Source organism: Diadema antillarum, unplaced genomic scaffold (assembly GCF_040938485.1).
Source record: "Diadema antillarum isolate AM-2024a unplaced genomic scaffold, OU_Dant_1.0 seq00000475_RagTag, whole genome shotgun sequence".
Classification (NCBI taxonomy): domain Eukaryota; kingdom Metazoa; phylum Echinodermata; class Echinoidea; order Diadematoida; family Diadematidae; genus Diadema; species Diadema antillarum.
Window position 1 is genome coordinate 1 of NW_027271442.1, and position 21,221 is coordinate 21,221.

Genomic DNA, 21,221 nt, shown 5'->3' on the forward strand with positions numbered 1-21,221 from the left:
TGCGTGTGTGTGTTTACCCTACGCAAAAGCCGTATGCTAATCTAACAATTTAGTTATTGGCAGTTTCCCAGAGTTTTTAATTATGTCATCGTCACATGTAAAAATAAGAATTATGTCATACCCTCCAAAAGACGTCTAACGTTCAAACGTCTGTTTTGTTTCTAACACGTTACATGGGGTGCGAGGTGAAGCTCATGAGGTATTTACCTCTGTTGATTTGTATCATTTTTTTTTTCAAAAATCTTCGCACAGTGTTAACGTTCGTCTCACTGGTTCGACACAATCATGTGTGTGTGTATATATATATGTGTGTGTGTGTGTGTGTGTGTTTCGATCAATGTATGTATATGTATTTTTTATTGATCGAATATTGGAACTCTTATATAGGTTATAAAGATTTTTTCGCAGATTGAAGTCTGTGATTTTTGGTGGTCCATTAACTTACTGTGTCCACGAAAACTATAACACACACACACACACACACACACACACACACACACACACACAAAACGTAATAACCATGGCTATGATATTAACAATTTTTCAGTTTTAATAGTATGCAATATCAATATCTTTACAAATCCGATATCTCCGAGATATATGAAATACTGTACAGGGTTACCACATGCCACACCATTCGAAACTTTTCATTTGATGATGGGTATCATCCCCATAATGAGTTTTACCGTTTTTATGAGTGCCACTGTTCTGCTCCAAATGCGAAAATTAACAATAGTACTAGCATACTTTTATGGTAAATGTTACTCCTTTAACGATCTCTGGAACAATTCTCCCAATTATTGTTACGGATGTATTTATCTACCCGTAGAAACCGGCGGAGAGCCTCCAGCAGCTGATATCTTGTCGATCAAGACTTCGGAGTTTCTGGACAAAGACCGTCAGATGAATCTGCTAATCCTGTGCAGAGCGAACCTGAGCGACCAGTCGTACCCGTACCTCCATTCGTATTCAATTGGAGTTGATGGGACCATCCTGTCAAACGCGAGCTGGACCTCTGCCGTCTTGAGACCACGCCCAAATAGGTGTATTAATGTCACGTGTTCCGCAACTAATGGCGTCGGAATTACTTCCGCTTCGGCGAGGCACTGTCCGAGGGGTGAGAAATTTATCTCTCTCTCTCTCTTTCTCTCTCTCCCCCCCCCCCCCCCTCCCATTGTCTGCTTGTCATACAATTTTGCTTCAACTTGTTAGATCCCGTGTGCATATGGTCTGATATTTTGGAACACTATTTTCAATGATTTGTAATAATTTAGAACTCATTGGTTGAGTTGGGGAATCTCTGTGATTTACCGAATTCTATTCCTTTTCAGTATGGTGATCTTTTCCCCATTTATCATAGCAAATCGGGCAAAAAAAGCAAACAACGTTTGTGATTGAAACCGGGTGCCATTTACAATGAAATCCATGCAAAGAATTCGTTGTTCTGCTTAAAACATTTTTTATAGTTTTTATATACATATTATGCAAATATACATGTATGTTATAGGCCTACATTATATTCTACAATAGGGCAACCTAGATTCACATTGCGTTTGCTTTTATTTTGGACCACTAAATATATTTCACTAGCCCCAAATTCATAGATTTGAGGATTTTATTGAGCTTCGTAGAATTATACATAATCAAAAATAAATTTGATTAACAAACAATCTCTTGAGTACTTTTAAAACTTTCATTGTGAACCTTTTTTTTTTGATAAAATCAATTCATCTTCGACCACATCTTTCTCTATTCCTCAGATCCACCTGCACTTGATATCATCTCTATCAAGGTAGAAGAAGACGACGATAACTGGGGAACGAGTCTCAATATCTCATGTCACGTGGATCCGATCAATCAACCGTTTCCACCCATCGGCGTGTTCGAAATCACCGCTGATGGAGACATTTTGTCAAGATCCAACGCCTCTTCAACAATCATGGAAGATCAACCCAACCGATGTATCGATATAACTTGCACCGGTATCAATCAATACGGGGAGACGGTTTCTATGCGGAATTATTGTCCACTGAGAACAGGTAGGTTTCTTATGGGTTCTGATTATAAAGAAGGTGACACTGCCACTGAGAACAGGTATATGTTTGGTATGGGTGTTGGTTATATAGAAAATGGTAACAGCATATCTTGAATGTCTGAAAGTCTGTGTATTAATGTATGTATATGCTTTATATGTTTTGTGCTCTGTAACATAGTCCGTTTTTTGTGCAGATTATAGGAAAAGGAAAGAGCGAAAATTGAATGAAATGTTTGAATCGATATCTGCTTTAAAGTTAGATTCAAATTACATGATTGATGTTATGTTTTGACACAATTTGTCGAAGAGAGGCTTGTTGTGATTAATGTTGCTTTGCCTTGGGATGAAAACAAGTCAATTATTTCTTTCTTTGATCTCATAGATCACGCACCCCCAGCAAGTAATATCCTCTCCATCGAGACCCAGGAGATCGAAGGAAGCCAGGTCATTCTCGTTATCACGTGTCACGTCAGGCTTAAAGACCAGCCGTTCCCACACCTCCACACATACACCATCGGAGTCGACAACACCACGCTTTCCTCGTCCAGCTGCGCCTCGGCTCTCTTCAGACCACGCCCTGGCAACAGGTGCATCAATGTCACGTGCTCTGGTACTAACGGGATTGGCTGGACCTTCACCAGTGTTGAACACTGTCCAACTTTTGACTTGGAGAAAGGTATTAAAGTCAGTGCGAGGTACTCTGATGATGACTCAATGTTCAAGTTGACGTTCAAAGATTAAATTTATTTTCGTTACCATCAAATAAACAAAGAAAACTATATACAATGCATAAGCAGAACATATCTGTAATTATTGAAAAACTTAAATTACAAAATACTAGTAATAATGAGTAACAAAATTAAGAAAATTTAATTATTTTTTTTTATTCACATAATATGATCAGCCATAAGCGAAGAGATAAATATATTTTTACATCGAACAAGGAGTCACCGTGTATTCATAACTCTAAATCTATTAAACCAATTTGCCTAGATTTTGTAAGACATGTTCTAATAGCAAAAGTCACTCGAAACCAGGAATCTCTGTGTTTGTTTATCAGTTAAAATCTTACTTCTAAGAAACACTCAAAGACGGTGTCAAACATTATTACATCCTGTAGATGATACAACCAGTTGTTGACGAGAAATCTGGGGTCTTACTGTCTGGACTCGGAGTGAAATTTCACCATAACGTCTTTGTGATTCTTTTTCTGTTATGTCGAAATAAGTTTTTACTCCCTTAATATCTGGTCATGTCTTACAGGTCCAATTGCTGGTCTTCGTCGAGGAGTTCTTCAGCAGCCGTCGACCACGTACGCCCTGCTCGTCGCCGTGTTCTTCCTGTCGTTGTTGACATGTGCGACAGTGATCGTGAAGAGGAGAGAGATAAGTCTCTCTTGAAAATTAAACGCCTTGTAATACATTCCAGTCGTCTTTTTCTGACTTGACTGAGTCCACTGAGAAAAGCTGAACTTTCATTTTCAATCTGCGTTTCTTATATTTATTCTATTTTCCTCTTTTTATAATGAGATACTTTTTAGGTTTCCCTCATGTTTTTTTTAATAAATTGAACACTACATTTGCCTGTTATTCTAATCCTGCTCTTTACAAAACCACGGATTTACATAACAGTGTAAGACAGGAAGTTTCGATTACTGTATTGCCAATGTAGGTTTCGTGCGATTAGCTGTTTTCATAGATATATGCAATTGTGACTTACTGTGAAAGTTTTAGGTTTAAATCGATAAATTTTCTGTCATAGCTAGCATATATCTATGTGTATGTATTTCTATCAACTTATCAATTTATCGACCTTATTGGAACTTGGATGTCGATTCGTTTTCAGAACTGGCTGCGACGTTTTGCTGCTACTTCCCTCCCAAATTCTCCTACATCGAGTGAGAAGCAGCATAAAAAAAAACGACGGACCCTTATCTATTTTAATGGAAAGGGGGGTGGGGCAAAAAGTCACACCATCTGTGACACTGCACCACAAAACCAACAAAAAAATAGCCAGACATTAATTCTTAGTTGAGGGTGGATTCTGAAAGAGCAGGCTTTAGCTTTAATGTATAACTCAATTCAAATGGACTTTCCTAACCTATCTAATTATTGGCAAGAAAGCACACTTTTTGGAAAAGTGTGAATCAAGAAAAGAGGCTCTGAAGTACAGGGTGTATTCAAGCGCTTAATCTTTACCAAACCTTGCTAGGTGTGTGATGTGTGGGATAAAAAAAAAAACATAATGTACATCACCGTAGCACCAACGATGAGGGATTGAGCATGCTCTTCTAACACGTTCTGTCCATGATTAACGCCAACTTTCAAAGCAGCAGCATTATCTTTTCAAAAGTTTATCAGAGTTGAAAGCGGAGAATGTGCGAAAGATTTTTCAAGAAATGAAAAGGTGCCTGTAAGATGTACCTGATCTCACAACTCTATCAAAAAGGGGTCATAAAAACTGTCGAAAACCAACTTTTCCATTGATTTTATGATTCTAACCTCACAAATAAAGTCGAAGAAGAATAGTTCTTTCAGAAAATATGGAAAACTAAAAAAGACTTGGTCGACCTGTTTCACCTTTTTTATGAGTCCCCACGTAAAATCAAGAGTGCAATTTTTTGTTGGTTTTGTGATGCACGGTCACATTATGTTCTGCAAAAGGGGCCAAGGAACAAAAATCAAAAGAAAAAAACACACCAAACCCAATATTTCACGAAAGAGTTGGGGGGGGGGGGTGGGGGAAACGTCACACAATTTATGTTCTGCAAAAAAAAAAAAAAATTTGGAGGGAGCTGCCCCCCCCCCCATTTCACCAGCCCTGTCTTAATACATATTGGTATATTCACAGCAATATTGATAAGAGAACAAGTTATAGTTAGTTAAGTAGTAAGATTTTATTTTTGGCTAATCACTACATGATTTCAGTCTTGTTTCGCTACCGATTAACCAAATCCTGTAACATTGATGTAGCCTATACATATTGGAGAAAGTATGTTACCCAGTAAAGAGTAGTCAAGATAAAGATTGAAACTGATGCCTTCTATCTCTCGTTTGGTTTCATTAATGTGTTTTCATCTAGTCGAGAATGTCTCGTACTAAGTCGTTTGTGTGTTTGTGTGTGTTTGTGTGTGTGTGTGTGTGTGTGTGTTTTATAGTATCGTGACATACTTATTACACATTACCGAGGCAGGGAAAAAAAAAGAAAAAGAAAAAACGATTGTAATAATGTTGAGGCAAATGTATTTTGTACACTTACATCTCTGTCTATTCGCAGTTTGCAGTCATATGATATGGTTATGATGAAAACCATGTAGAAAAAAAAAGGACGAAAATTACAATTTGAGAAGTTTCCAAAGAGATGTACGCTATGTCTGCAGTACCAGATTATGACACTCCTTCCTCAACTTACCGCTGTCATTTATACAAATAGGTTTAGTGTTAAATGTGTTTATGTTAAATTATGTTCAATTTCTCGTCAACTGCGTTGTGTTTGAGGTCATTCCTTGCTTGTTCCAAACCGAATGTTAGTTCTATATATCTCTTTCTCTCTCTCTCTCTCTCTCTCTCTCTCTCTCTTATAATAATTTTATATGTGTAATGTGATGCGTGTGTGTGTGTGTGTGTGCGTAAACGGGAAAGCTGTGTTCAGCAATTGTGGTAAAATCCGACCTACATTTCAAAGAAAAGTTGGATAAGATTGCAGACTTTTTGTTCACTTGTTATCATTCATGTGTGTGTGTGTGTGTGTGTGTGTTTGGTCTTTTTTTTACATTTTCACTTTTGCATTCGATCAATTTCCAAGAGCAATATCAAAACCTACAAAAGTAATAGAAACTTATCAAAGTACGCATATCATAAACATGAGTGTAAATAATAAACCAGTTTACAAAGTTATGCATAAGAAAATCAATGACACAAATTGACATTTTGGTCATCTTTATTTCATCATCATATACATGTAATAATCATACACATCAGTGAAATTATGTATCATAAATGCTATATCAGAATATTCCAAACATTTCAGATTCACTCTGAAAAAAACCCCAAAAAGGCTACGCTCTAAAATACAGTTTCTCGTATTTCTTATATTTACTGCGATGGACTAAGATTCATTAAAAGCATCTAGCCCTCAGTTTGTGAATTTTAATTCATCGCATAACATTTGTAGACTAGGAGCAAAACAGAGATATTGGGAATTTGGAAGTCATTGCCCAAATGCCGTGGGCTGTGCTTTGAATAAAGGTCCAGTATTCACAGTGTGTCGATGAGGGGCAATCAAGCAATCACCAAAACAAAGAAAACTGTTTCATTTGTTGTTGTTTTTTTGTATTTTCTTTCTTTTCATTATTTCTAGCATCCATTGCATCTGCGAAGCGATGAGCCCTACCAGCCAACAAAAATAGTTGTCGTTACTGAACAATCTTCTTTCTCATTCTGTCTAATAAGTGAAATCACATAAGGACATGTTTATGACATGCTAAAATGGTTACCAGTGAATTTTTGGGTACATTCACCAAGTAATTTGAATTTGCCCAGGTGGCCCTTTTTGGTGTATTTATCGTCTTTCTTTTTTCTCCACTACTCACAACGCTCTGTAATTATGTCTCAATGCTTATCAATGTTTCCCACAGGTCGCATTCTCATTCAATAATAAAGACCAATTTGGACGTTTGCTTACATTACTTTGCATAATTTGCAAAATCTTTGCCTGTGTTATCGATTAAACATCGCGCCAAAATAGAGTCAACATTGAAACTAAGAAAGGTGAATTGGATTGTTGACTAATCTTGTTCCCAATTGAATAGGTTGCCCAAAAAGAGGAATGAAAGTGTGTTATAACATATAAAAGAAGAAATAAAGAGATAAAGAACTATAAGGAATATATCACTAATGCAAAACGTTTTGAAAAAGAGGCAGACAACTGAAATATATTATATACTATATATATATATATATATATATATATATATATATATATATACGTCTGATATTGATATTTATATATAATGGTATAAATAATTTTGTTGTTTGCTATTGACGTGATTATGTTATACTAGCTCTATTGAATAGTAAATGTACATGAAATTTGCCCAAAAATCACGTTCGCGAGTTTCGAGACTGGACTGAAATTTTCAAAATGTTTTTAACTGAAAGCAGTTTCTCAGTATGAAAGAAATTCTGCATATAAGTATTGGATCGCAGGAGGTGGCATGCAAAGGATCCACCAGACTTGGGGCCAGAACAAGACGCCAACCATCAGCATTTCCTGTAAGAATCATTTTAGTTTCTGTTTCACAAACATTAAATGCATTTCAATTTTTTTTTTTCAATTTCAATTTAATTTTCGTATTTCTCGATGGATAATATATGGTATATAACAAAATATAATAATACAGAATGTCCAGCTTGGATACATACATGAAGAAATAGGAATACGAAAATAATACATAACGGTCGATGTGTCATTTTCAATCAAAGTAAAGGATGCAAAGAAAAATACGATGGAACCTACTAAAAAGCAAAGCTTGTTGAGTGTATCAACAAGTAAATGTATAAGTAAATGTATCAACAAGTAAATGTATCAATAGCAATAAAGGAGTTTGAAAAAAACAACTCCCTAGTTTGAAAAAAAAAACTGCTTTCAGTAGCTTGTAAATCCAATGCGCAATGTGTTGAACTTTTCATAGATTTCATTTAAGAAAGTGCCAAACTTATTTGAAGAGCTTCCTTCCAAAATGCGCTAAATCCATTGAAAAATTATGGATTTAGCGCCTTTTGGAAGCAAGCTCTTTATTTATTGTTGTATGTATTGCATGTGCCCTGTTAAATGTCAAATTACTGCCTTTAAACAAGCCATTAATATTGAAAATGTTTGAATAAATTTTTAATATAATAAGAGTTCTTAGGGTGCTTTACCAGCTGCTTGAAGTGTATTTTTGTCACATTATCATTTTAGAATATTTTTCCTGGTTTGCCATGGGGAATAAACGGATGAGAGGGATTGATACGACTAAGATTAGTTTATTTTTCTCTTCTTATTTTCTACACGATCAGCATAAGAATCAAGTCTGTAATTTATATCTGTAAAATACTAATATGCACGGATACATGCACTCACATTCATGAACGCATTTAATATGACTGCATGTATTTCAAGGGTCTTCATGTGAAAGTTGATCCATGTATCCGTGGACACATCTATTGCGCATAATGGCTATCATATCTGGTATCGTGTATATTAATGGAGGAAGTACAGTGAGATTATTCACGTCAAGGAATCTGAGGATGACAAAAGTCAACAAAAACCGGTAATATGACGAGCAGTGAAAACAAGATCAGTGCGACAAGAGATGGTACAAGAATAAAGCATTATGTCAATAGACAGGGAGAACTAGTGTAGGATTTAATAAGCTACATGATCTAGGACTGACAGGCAGTGTTTGGTATCCCATCATGACATATCTCGTTCATTTTCACAATAAAAACATTAATGTCCGTTTCACATTACCCTATTAACCATATTTGAATCGTATTCGTTTATGTTATTTTCTCTATTACTTTTCTTTCTTCTGCCATACTGAACTGAATAAAACGGCTCGTGTTAAAAAGCATTTCTTTATAGATTAACATAGGCCCTATTTTTTATCAAAGGATATTATAGATTTAAAATGTCCTTAAAGGGGCCCTGAAATCCAAATGCGTCTTGATTTAAAGTGATTTATGATACCTCAACATCACTTTAGCGGTGAGATGAATATCTAGAAACATTCCATATTTTTAGCGATTTTTTTTCTTCAATTTTTCTTCAGATTACTTGGGAACGCCCACAAAAAAAAAAAATAATAATTTCAAACCAATATTCTTTAGATTACCTCATCTGTCAATCATTGCTAAAGTACTGAAATGTTTAACAAAAGATATTTGAATGCACCTTCCTCTCGACTCAGCATAACTTGCATGTTTCTGTGATATCAATTTGACTAACAAAAGACATGCCGAGAGAACATGCATATATATATATATATATATATATATATATATATATGATACAAATACATTTTTATGTTTCTGTCCGCCCATCACATTTCATCGATCGATGTTACATGTTTTTCAACCCTATTCCTTTCAACAGCTTGTTAAGAAACGTTTTGCAGTTATTACCAAACACAGGGCTCGACACTAACGGTGGCCCGGTGGCCCGGGGCCACCACAATTGAAAGTCGGGCCACCAAATTTTTTTGAAAAGTACGTCAATTAATTCGTAACTTTTTGCGCCGGAAATTAGCAGTTATATTTGTTTAAAGGATGGATGAAAAAGACTGAATGAGTGCCTGAGAGTGAGTGTTGCGAGTTTGTTGAGGTTTATTAAATAGATGTATGTCCAACTTCCAATTCTTACTATGACTGGATAAAACTTAGATATTTGACTCATAAAAAAAAAAACAGGACTTTTAATGTTTTTTTTTTTATTGTTTTTTTTTTTGGGGGGGGGCACCAAATTTTTCTCTCGGGCCACCACAAATTTGAAATTGAGAATTTTGGTGGCCCCATCGGGCCACCAAACAAAAAAGTTAGTGTCGAGCCCTGCCAAACAAAACACTGGAAAAGCCGATTACAAAAAACAAACAAAAAAACAAACAATATGGCATCACTTTTTTCCTAACTACAGAAAACAAACTATATTCATTTCATTCAATGCAACGAAATTGTTCGAATTTGCCGAAAGCAAAGATATATTGAAATATTTAAAATGTTCTATACAATGCCTCAAAGTAAAAATTCGATATATAATCTTTCAGACATATAATCCTTCGACATTTAATCCTTGCAGACAAGGATTTGAAAACTAAATCTGAAAGATTTCAATATTCAATTGGAAAATGAAGAGATCATGAAATTAAAATTCATCCGGGTAAAATATAAGAACCAGGCACCATTCAAAAAAAAAAATCGTTGCAGTTTGGGAAGCAGGAAACTGGATGACACATCACAATACGCGGACTAATCTTGTGGATTTTATCATGTGGGACGCCTCTTTCATATGCACGTATCGTACTAGTGACGCACTAAAAGCCAGACATTTTAAATGCACGCATGGTACCGAACCTGATTTGATACAAGCTTTGTGGTAAATGAGGCAGAACAGTTTATTTCTGGAGATTGGCGAATTTGAAAAATTCTTTTTCAACTTCTCCTCATATTTCTGAGAGATACTCGAAAGTAGGTGTGAGGAAATCAATCAAATAATGCAGATTTTGTTTCTCTTCGAAATACCAGTTTTCATTTTATCATATTCAAGCGTATTATTCAACTCCTCGTAAAACCATGTAAATCGAAAATAACTACTTTGGGTTTTATAGGTCTTTTATCGCCTCTTTCATGTCAATTCGTGATACCATTGATTGATTGATTGATTGATTGATTGATTGGTCGATTGATTGAATGAAAAGATTGATTGATTGATTGATTGATTGATTGATTGATTGATTGATTGATTGATTGATTTTTTTTCTCCATTTTATCCACCAGGATTTTCATATCATACAGGAATCTGCTCAAAATGATTGATAACCGAGTATTGGTGCAGTTCGGGCTTCTCTTCATAAACATTCACCTCGTTGGTAAGAGAAAAGTCATTTAAGACTTGGTCAATTTCTTCACCTTCATCATTGTGCACTTTTTGTCGTTTCGATACGTGTTTCTGTGATTAATTAAAAAGTCTGAATCAGCACGGTGCTTGGAAATCATAACGTTCAGCGGAAAATTAAAGAGTGGGCATTAAGGGCGTCAAACTCATGAACGTAATTATCTTACTGTTTCATTTAGTTTGAACAGTTTGATGTATATCATATCATCGTGTCAATTGCATTCTTCATTTAATGTATCTATTCCATTTATCCATAATATCATATCAATAACATCAGGAAAAACTTCATGATAATGACATTATATCATCTTGTCTTGTCCCTATGCAATATTGTTATGTGATTGTGAATAATGGATATATTATTCAGCAGACACAGAAAACATTTCTCCCATAAAAGACATTTCTTCCCAATTTGTTATGTCCGACTTTTAATATTGAGATCTATCAGTCGATCTTCCTACATTACTTTTTCAGCTGGAATGACATTGAATCTCGAAGTTCCCTCGCCTCTCCGGGCTGGCCGTGAGGACACCGCGGTTTGCACAGGAAATAATGTCTCAGACTCGGCTGTACCGACATGGTTTTTGAATGGCGTCCAAATCACAGACGGCTTCACCACAAACGGCTTCATCACAACCAACGAAATCTTTGTGGAAAATGAAGTACAACCTGAATGCGATAAATAGAATGGTCACTTTTGAGGCAAGGGTCTTTGAAATGTGTCATTTTTAGAACGATAAGATGCCCTCTAGACAAACTTGATGACACAATTCCTGAAAGCAGACTTTTCGAACGAGCTTGACAATCAAGACTTTTAGGCCTCCGTTTTGATGAAAATTTCTGCTCCTTACTTCCGTGTAACCACATCTTGGCATAATGTCACATCAGAATTAAATTGACATGATGTCAGAGTTGGATGTATGTGTTCCTTGTTATAGCATGAAAAAAGTCACGCACGCACACACACACACACACACACACACACACGCACACGCGTTTATATATATATATATATATATATATATATATATATATATATACATATAATCTCCACTGAGAATGATGATGGCGTCCATTATTCAATGCGCAAAGATGACTGAGACAGGTGATGCATTCTACGAAATCAGAAACAAATGGCAAATAATATGCTTTTTTTCTGCCTTTTGTATTCAACTCTATTATAGACATTTCGACAGAAATTGACATTTTTTATTTTAATAAATGACAATATGAAAATTCAAAGCAGATAGGGAACGCCTCAGAATTGAATCTGCTCACTAGGACGGAAGTTACCTTTCACCTAGTGAGACACCCTCGATTGATATCCGCACATTTATTCCACAAATAGTGCGTGTATTTCACCAAGCATTATTCTAGAAAAGGACAGATGCTTCTCCTACCCAAATACATCTGCTGGAGGCGAAGATTTGACAGATTTTAGCGCAAACTGAGTGTAAGATTCGGCTCCCACGTATCACAGCCGAGAAGATTGAAAGGGAAGAAACTTTACAGACTCTCAGCGGACACTCTATCCTTTATTTATAGGGGAGACACGAGCATAAGAAAAACGTAACCTAATAACCCCTTCCACAAGAAAATCTATGAGGATAACTTTTGAAACCTTACCGTATCCTCATGATAATAATACACCTTATAGATTAGAAATAATTACTGTAATACATCAGAAAAATCATCTCTCCATTCACGCCCACAATGATAATGAGGATATCCATACTTTTTGACGAACTCCATGCGCAGGTTGATCGGATATGAACTTTCACCGACATCAGGAGAGTGAAACAAAACGCACCAATTTCTTATCTTCAGAAACTCTGTCCCCGATGGACTTATTAGGCAACCTGACTCTAAAGAATCGCTCTTCATAACCTTGCAGCCTATTTCACCATTCTCATTTTCAGAATCATAATAAATCTGCTTCTTTTAAGGCATGGTGGAAATACTTCCAAGTGGGACATTAGGCAGGTTATGAGACTTCGTTAACGGACCCTTTACGGTGTGTGATTAGCCTGACGGCAAAAATATTCAAAGTAACAGATAAATGCAAACAAGCCTATTATGAGATTGCCTTGAATGTAAACTACTTTAGGACGTGGTACCTTAACTTGTAAGACTAAACAAATATTGAATCAAATGGTAGTCATTGATGTTGGGAGACATACGATTTCTGCCCTTTGCTTATAAAGGTTACAATTAACATTTTTGTACCAGACGAGACTCCTATTCTTCAGGTTACAAAAAGTGATAATTGCAGAATTTAAATTACTACAAAATGATAAAGTCAAATTTTACAAATGCTATGCTTGCTGTATGCCATATATAATCTATCGTAAGAGTAAGGAATGTTTACATTGTCGAAGTGAGCTTAGAGATAAAGATTCTAATCACACTTACGGAAAGAGGGAAAAGCATTGGAGGCTGAAAACGGAAGTGAACTTGCACCTACAATAGTGCGCGATCACAGAAATATGCTTTTTAATATCCTTTAAGGTTAGAATTTTCTTCTTCTACAGAGGCTGTCTAGTGTTTGAATACTTTTCGATCTTACCTGGGGTGATATATGTCCGACAGATGTGTAGTTGGGGTTTAATGAGTAACTTTGTTATACTCCATGCACTCAAAGATAGAACCTGCTGAGAGCGTGATGTGTTGCATGATATAACGTCCTCTCTACGACGGGTAGTAGAAGGACCGCATTATAATTGCTTTTGCTCAGTTATACACTGTGATGCCGTCCCTGTGCAAAAATGACAGGGAATATGAAACTGACACATATTGATTGTGTTAGCGATGAAAGTTCATAAAGTAAATGTCAAAAGTAAATCATCTTTTCCGGTGTATTATTCTGCCAATTCCATTCACAGGACGTGTTTGATGTTTTAATTTTTGTATCACATTATCAAGGCAGGCTTGGCAAAGGAAGGAGTGTATCAGTTGTATTTATGAACATTGTATTGTACGAAGAGTATTTAAGAAGATTTCTAGACCAGTAGCTCGTTTTCTGGAAAGGTTTGAATTCGTGACCGACGGAAATTACCGTCAATTTTTCCACCGCGTCCATGTTAACAATATGACACTACCAACCATTTTTGCTATTTCCTTAGTAAATTAGTGTTGAGGCGAAATCTCAAATTTTCCCCTTTATCAACACTCGTTAGGAAATCGTCAATAAAAGATCTATGAGAAGATGATGTCTTCTGGAATGGATGGCCAGCAACACTGACTGACAAAAGCAGACCAAGTTCGAGAGTACAGCGGTCATACTACATTATTGCAACTGTAACTTAGGCGGCTCAAGTACGTGTCCCGGCTATGCTGGTGAGTTGAGCGGCTTGGTAATTATCTTGAACACGTTCCAAATTTACACTTAACATTGCTTAGCATGCAGGGCGAAGTGAAACAGAAACATTTGATCTCGCATCAGCGTCCACATTAGATTTTTGTGTCCTCTTTTCTTGTTAAGAAGAAATATTCTAAAGATATGATAATACTAATGATAACAATAATAGTAATAATAATAATGATAATAATAATAGTAATAATAATAATAAACAGACATTAAGCAGTAGATGACAGGTTCTAGTCCCACTGGTTTCTTTTTTTTCCGACAGGTTTGTTGATTTACAGATCAGCAGTTGCGATTTTAACAAATTTAATTTGTAAAGGGAGACAAAGTGAAGAAACTCGCACCGAAACATTCACCCCTCTGAATAATATCTTTCTTTCATTTAAATAAGCTATGTCCAGCAACTCTTCCGAAGATTTCACCAGCAATCATTCATTATGAACACAATCACTGTAATACACATACTTAATCACACACATGCATTATTAATTTGTATGTAACGACTGTTTTCCAATGCAGACTGTGTAATTAAAGTTCAAAGTCGGGGAATATCATAGTGCAATAAGACATTACATTGAATTGCGTATGTGTGCATTTTCATTTATGTTGTGCTCAGTCTATTCCATGCAATATGTTTCTTATCAAATACAGTCAGACTTGTTGGTGGATCAACCCAAAATGAAGGCCGAGTTGAGATATCGTGTAACGGGCAGTGGGGCACGGTTTGTGACGATTGTTGGGACATCAACGAAGCGCACGTGGTGTGCAGAGAGCTCGGCTACCCATCAGCCTCTTCTCATTACATTGAAGCCCATTTCGGGGAGGGATCTGGACCAATCTGGGTTGACCCAATCAGATGTAATGGAACGGAACAATCTCTGCTGCAATGTCGCCGTGCGTACTGGGGATGTGAAGATTGTGACCATAACGAGGACGCTGGAGTGAGGTGTGAGGGAGACAGTAAGTTTACTCCATTAGTTCATGGAAGTTAGACTCGTAGGCCGACAGAATAGCAGTCAAATCTACTCTTGTCCAAAGGTAGGATAAAACGGTATCGTTTCTCCAAGATATTCATTAGGACTAGTCGAGCTTTGGCCTTTTGAATGTGTTTATTTGTTTGTGTGTGTGTGTGTGTGTGTGTGTGTGTGTGTGTGTGTTTGTGTGTGTGTGTGTTTTCTCCACCTTTTTGTTATTCTTTGAGAGGTGCAAATAGCAAGTATTTACATGTCAGTGTTCATAGTAAATCATTTTGACGATGGTGTTTCATGCTTTACATGCGTTTATATAATACGTTATACGTCTCATATAATATGCAATTAAAGTCCAACCTCCGATTCAATTAGAGTCTATAATATCCCACGTAAAAGGTAACGAGTAATATGATGCTTACATTGCACAAATGATATCGTATTGAGATTTTCCAATAGGTGCATGTGGTCGTAGAGAACAACTTGAGTCGCAGAGAATATTACAAAATATACAGGGCCTAAAAATGAATTCAATGATAAGAGAAAGAATGCATAGTTTGCAAGGATAACAGAAGAGTGATAATGATGACCTTTCACGCGTAGAAAAATTATAACGCTTGCTATAATCAACAACATACTCTACATTTTTACTCGATTGTCCAATATTTTTCAAACATTCACTAATGTGCTCACTAATATTGCTGCTTTCACTCAACCTATCTATATATTTGGGTTTCCATGGTTTCAATTTCTTTTAAAATAACGGGAAATGTGCGTCACAGGATTGACCAAGATGTCTAGATAAGAAAATGTATCCTTATATTTGTAGAAATTTGAAAACGTAGTTCTGAGGGGGGCTGTAGCCGATTAAGTGAGGGGTTAAAGATATGGTATAGTATTGGTTGAGGTGAGGATTAAGCTTTTAACTTTTTGCGAGATACCTAGAAACCTCTTTATGAAATGACAAAGAGTGTACAATTCTAGAGGAATTCAAAGTTTATTTGTTGAAAATCGGTTTTGAAGTGGCTGAGATATCCAAACACAAAGTAAAACAAAGTGATCGTAATAAAAGTTGGGTCCCATCTTTTATTAGGATCGCTTTGTTTTAGATATCTCAGTCATTTCAAAACCAATTTTCATCAAATAAACCTTTACTTCGTTGTAGAATAATATGGTCTTTCATATTTCATAAGAGGTTTCTCATCTCAAAGAAAAGTCATCATCAAAAAAACTTTGCAAACTTGAAGCCCCTTCACAACCGAAACTGTACCATCCCTTTAAAGCTTGCGACTGTTTTTATCATTTTCACATTTTTTTTTTAGTATGGTATATTTACAGTATACCATTTCAATATAGTACATTATATATACATACTGTATATATGCATATTGAACCAGACGTGGACTCAAAGTGTAGTTACTCGGCCTACTAAGATGCAACTCAACTGATTACATGCAATATATCTTTAAAAAGATGATTAAATCCCAACAACGACAACAACCATACTCACTGGGTGGGGAGGTGGAGGAGCATGACCTTTGAGAATATCAAAATAAAATGCTTAAATAGGAAAGTAAAGTTCATTATTAACTTTAGCATTATTTTCTATTGTCATTAAATCATTATTCATTATTTTTCCTTTCACGTCTATATATCACGTCATATAAGTTTTATGGATTATACAGCAGTAGCTGCTTTGGAAATACGACGTAGTGTGTCAATATATTCCTTCATGTTTACCAAACTCATAATCCTCTGCTGACGATAGTTCTTAAAGATTTTATTTTCAAATCAATAGATTGCGTTTTATAACCAGAGGACGTTAATTGTTAAAAGTCTTTCCGTACGATGGCCATCAAGTTACAATACGTTTGAATTATCAAATATATCATTCTAGTTTTTTTCTCTCTTTTTTTCTAAGGAACCGCCAATGTAGCTACGTACACTGTTAGAAGCGAGTTGTCTTTGATTCCTACCGTAGCTGATCATGGGGGCGTCCTTCAGTGCAGCCTTCTTAGCAGTGAACAATCAAGAACGTTACAGGTCCAACGTAAGTATGTTTCTTTTATAACACGTTAAACAATAAAGTAAGAAAAAATATTGGGCCAATATTTTTGTGATCATAATGTTCCAGTTGAAGGGTCAGCTCTTTTGAATGATGCAATTCGACGGTCATTCAGGGTCGGATTTTACGCTACTTTATTATATTGTTTACTGGTTGCAAAAAATAAAAAACTAAAACAAAATAAAAAACAAGCTATCATGTGTAAGAATTCAGGTCAAATGAAAACTTTGTTATTTCCATGAAACACTGTAAACAGTATAACATACATGTCAGTGCACGTAAAAAAAAAAACACGATAAAAAACAATAACAAACAAAACAAATGTGGGAGGGGAATCTGCACTGATGTCTAGCCGTGAAGAGTAAAAGTTAAAATGGCGTTTTTTGTTGTTTTTCACCCACGTTCATCGGGTTGTCATTAACTGACATTATGAAATAAATTCTTTGTAATCACCATGCTGGATGCTTTAATACATTTTATTTCGTGCTGGTGGCTATTTACGCATTGCCTGGCTAAACAAGTTTTATTCATTTGTTTATTTGTTTGTTTGTTGTTGTTTTTTGTTTTAAGGAGTTGTCAACAGCAAGCGGTTTTTGATGTTCGGATCAGAATCTATGTGTCTGCTTTTAAGGAATATCGCCTAAGTTTGCCATTTTTACAACATGAAATCGGCAGCATTTCCAAATGTTTTGACAAGCGGTGCATGTAAATAATCTACGTACTGTTTTTCATGGTGGTGGAATATTTTTCTTCATGGTGCATGTGCGTGTGATCACTTTATCATTTTGTCCTTTAGCACATTTAAACAGTGATTTTTATCAATAATTATGGACCGTAATTGGATAGTGTGCTGATTATAAAACGACAAAGACAACTATACATTACACATTTCTTTTTAATCTTTATCAATTTTTCAGATTTTTTTGTGTGTGTGTGGTGATTTCAGCGACCAGTTTCCAACAAACTAGAGTCATTCTTGTTATTAGGTCACAAATAGCGGATATGATAGTAATAGTAATAATAATAATAATAATAATAATAATAATAATAATAATAATAATAATAAGGTCTTATCTAAACAGGGTAGCCTCTTCAGTGTTGCCACTGCTGTACCAGAGGGCCCTGCTATCATTATTACCCTAGCATTGCCAGGTACCCATTTATTAACCTGGGTCGAGACGGACACAGTGGGTAAAAACATCTTGTCCAAGGACGCAAGCACTGGGCGGGATTCGAACTCGGGTCCTCCTATCAAGAGTCGGGATTCTTATCTACTACATGCCACAGCGTCCCCATATATACAATTGTATGCTCACCCCTTGCATTTACCAGGGGCTGCCGACTTCGTGGCTTGTTGTCAACTAGCGTGTCGACGCACAGCATTCCATTCTTTCATCTGTAAAAGCGTCGACCATTTCCTGCAACTTTCAATAATAGCATCTTTGTTGTCCATGGCTCGGCTTATGGATTGCCATGTAAGCTCGGTTGGGTGCATATCCGGCGAGCACGATGGACACAGCATCTGCACACCTCCTTTTCCACAAGAAATTCCCTTCTGTGGCCTTACATTGACCAGTGATGAGGTCGAGCAGAAAGAAATTCTGTCTTTACCTTTCATGTGGAAGGCAGTGGTACTCCAAGATATCTAGGTACACGACAGTGTTGACGTTTCCTCCCTAAACCACCAGTGGCATTATGCCACCGTGATGGATGCCGTCCATGTCATCACTGAGCTGCCACCACCTTGAGTCGTCTCGTTGCTGCAGTCCTCATGACGTTTCTCTCCGAGTAATTCTGATGAACTCGTTGTCTCCCATTCTTTCATTTGAGGATGTAAAGACTCTAGTCCATGAAGACGTCATGGCGCCAGCGTCCATGATGAAGCATTCTGTGTTCCCCTGCCTATCGAAGATGACCAACTCTTTACACAAACAGTTATTCGTAGACATTTAGTCAACCGATGAACTTTGTAACCATGTCGTAGCAATCTCCAATTACCGGGTGATTAAAAAAAGAATATGTCATGTCTCCTCCACAAGCGACGAAGGTATTTCGGCACTTTGTTTTTCTTGTTGTTGATGTTGTTGTTGTTATTGCTGTTTCTTCTTCTGAGATTTAATAATTGGGGTTATCTCGTCAGAATATATATCTTTAAGGTTTTCGTGGCCACACTTTCCATGCCTCACATTGGAGTTTCAGGATCTTAATGATTGTATTCTGTGTATCCCGATTGTGTCATGATATCATTTTGCTCGCAGCAGTCCTGTCTCAGTGCTGCCACTCTCTCGCCTATTGCGTATTACGTTGGACAAGGTAGTCCTTTTTTTTTCAAAAATTCAGTTATATATCAGGGCCCTCATATATGGTATTCTATCCCTAGAGAAATTAAAGCATCAAAATCCATAAATAATTTCAAAATTAGATATAAACACTTTTTATTGGAAGATTACAAACATAGTTAATTCAAGGCGTATTTTTGTTGTTGCTGTTTTCTGTGTTGTTATCGTCCATACCTCCGTAGTTTTCTTTTGTAATGATTGCATTGGTTTGACTTGTTCTGTTTTGTCAACTTAACTGACATTTTTTTTTCTTAAATATGTCAAAGGTATGTATGTTACAGTAAAATGGGTCAGCTACTCACAAGGGCTTTTCCTTTCTTGCTGCTTCCCCCACCAATGGCATTGTCTCTGTATGTAGTCATACCGCCACATTATTTTTACTTTTATGTCATATGTCCTATGAATTTTTCTCTTTTGCATCTCATTTTGTACACTCATGTTTTATTGTATGCTCTGTATATTTTTAATGCTTGGTGCAAAATAAACTAAAACTAAACTATTGCAAATAATCTCAAACAAAGGGAACCATTACATAACGCACAATTTCACAATGTTATGATATTTCCTGTTAATGCAACTATCATTTTTTGCAGTTGTAGACTGTCAAATACCCACAATAACATTCGAATAAAGTTTAAAATATCTTGATCAGTCTCTATGACCAACAGTAAAATCATCAAGATAGTACGTCCTGAGGTCACAAGGAGGTAGACTCTAATCAGCAGTGACATACCTAGCTTTCTCCCTTTGATAATTATTGTCATATGACAGACGCCCCCGCGGATAATATCATCCTGATCCAGATCAACCCCATCCAAGACGAACAGGAAACTAATGGCCTTAAGATCACGTGTCGCGTCAACCCATGTGACCAACCATTTCCACCCATCGAGACATTCGAGATTACAATCGATGACGTCATTCAGTCATCTTCAAGCTCCCCTTCAGTGACCTTTGACCCTCCCTCTAGTGGATGCGTGGAAATCTCCTGCAGCGGTATCAACGAGCTTGGTAGGACAACCACTACACAGACTTACTGTACAAAGAGCTGCGGTAAGTGAACATTATCAATTTTGAATCTTGCTATGATGTACAACAAGTTTCTATCAGACTCCAAATACATCAGGGATTTTGTAATATTTGATGGAGTCACCACATGCACATGCTTTGCCTTGAGAACACTTCTATTTTGATGACGGTTATCCTCATTATAGGGAGTTTGCAGCTTTAATCTGTGGCACTGTTATACTGTTATTGCGAATATCAACACTTTTACAAGCATTTCTATATATATATATATATATATATATATATATATATAAGAAGGGTTTGTTTGCAAAAACCGATAAATCCATTTTTGAAGATTTGGAAGTACGGTCTGTGTCATAAAGTACAAAATGATACCTTTTAAATGATATATTGGTCACTACATATTAAGGCATATTTTTGAAGTTATGGTCAAAAGAAGCAAAAAAATTCTTATTATTCTCTTTACTTTTCTTGACCTTTATTCGCAAATATCTCCATTTGGCAAATATGGACTTATCGGTTTTTGCAAACAAACTCTTCATATATATATATATATATATATATATATATATATATATACATATATATAATCATAGTGACAGCAATGGACTTTAACCAGAACATGGCGGGGCGGTGCAGAGACAGTTAATATATATCTATATGTATCTATATAATAAAATAAACAAAATACCAGCATAGTATTTTGCTCTTATTTCTAACAGGAGTTTCATTACTTCAACAATCAACGAAACAATATTCGTTCTATCAT

At 36.1% G+C, this 21,221-nt stretch overlaps 1 long non-coding RNA gene across 1 annotated transcript; it reads left to right on the forward strand.

Moving 5' to 3' along the window:
* The first annotated feature begins 10,149 nt into the window (after nucleotides 1-10,149).
* On the forward strand, nucleotides 10,150-11,634 carry LOC139733413 (uncharacterized). Its single transcript, XR_011711087.1, has 3 exons — nucleotides 10,150-10,260; nucleotides 10,570-10,661; nucleotides 11,162-11,634. It is a non-coding gene; the product is annotated as an uncharacterized lncRNA (long non-coding RNA).
* The last annotated feature ends 9,587 nt before the right edge of the window (nucleotides 11,635-21,221 follow it).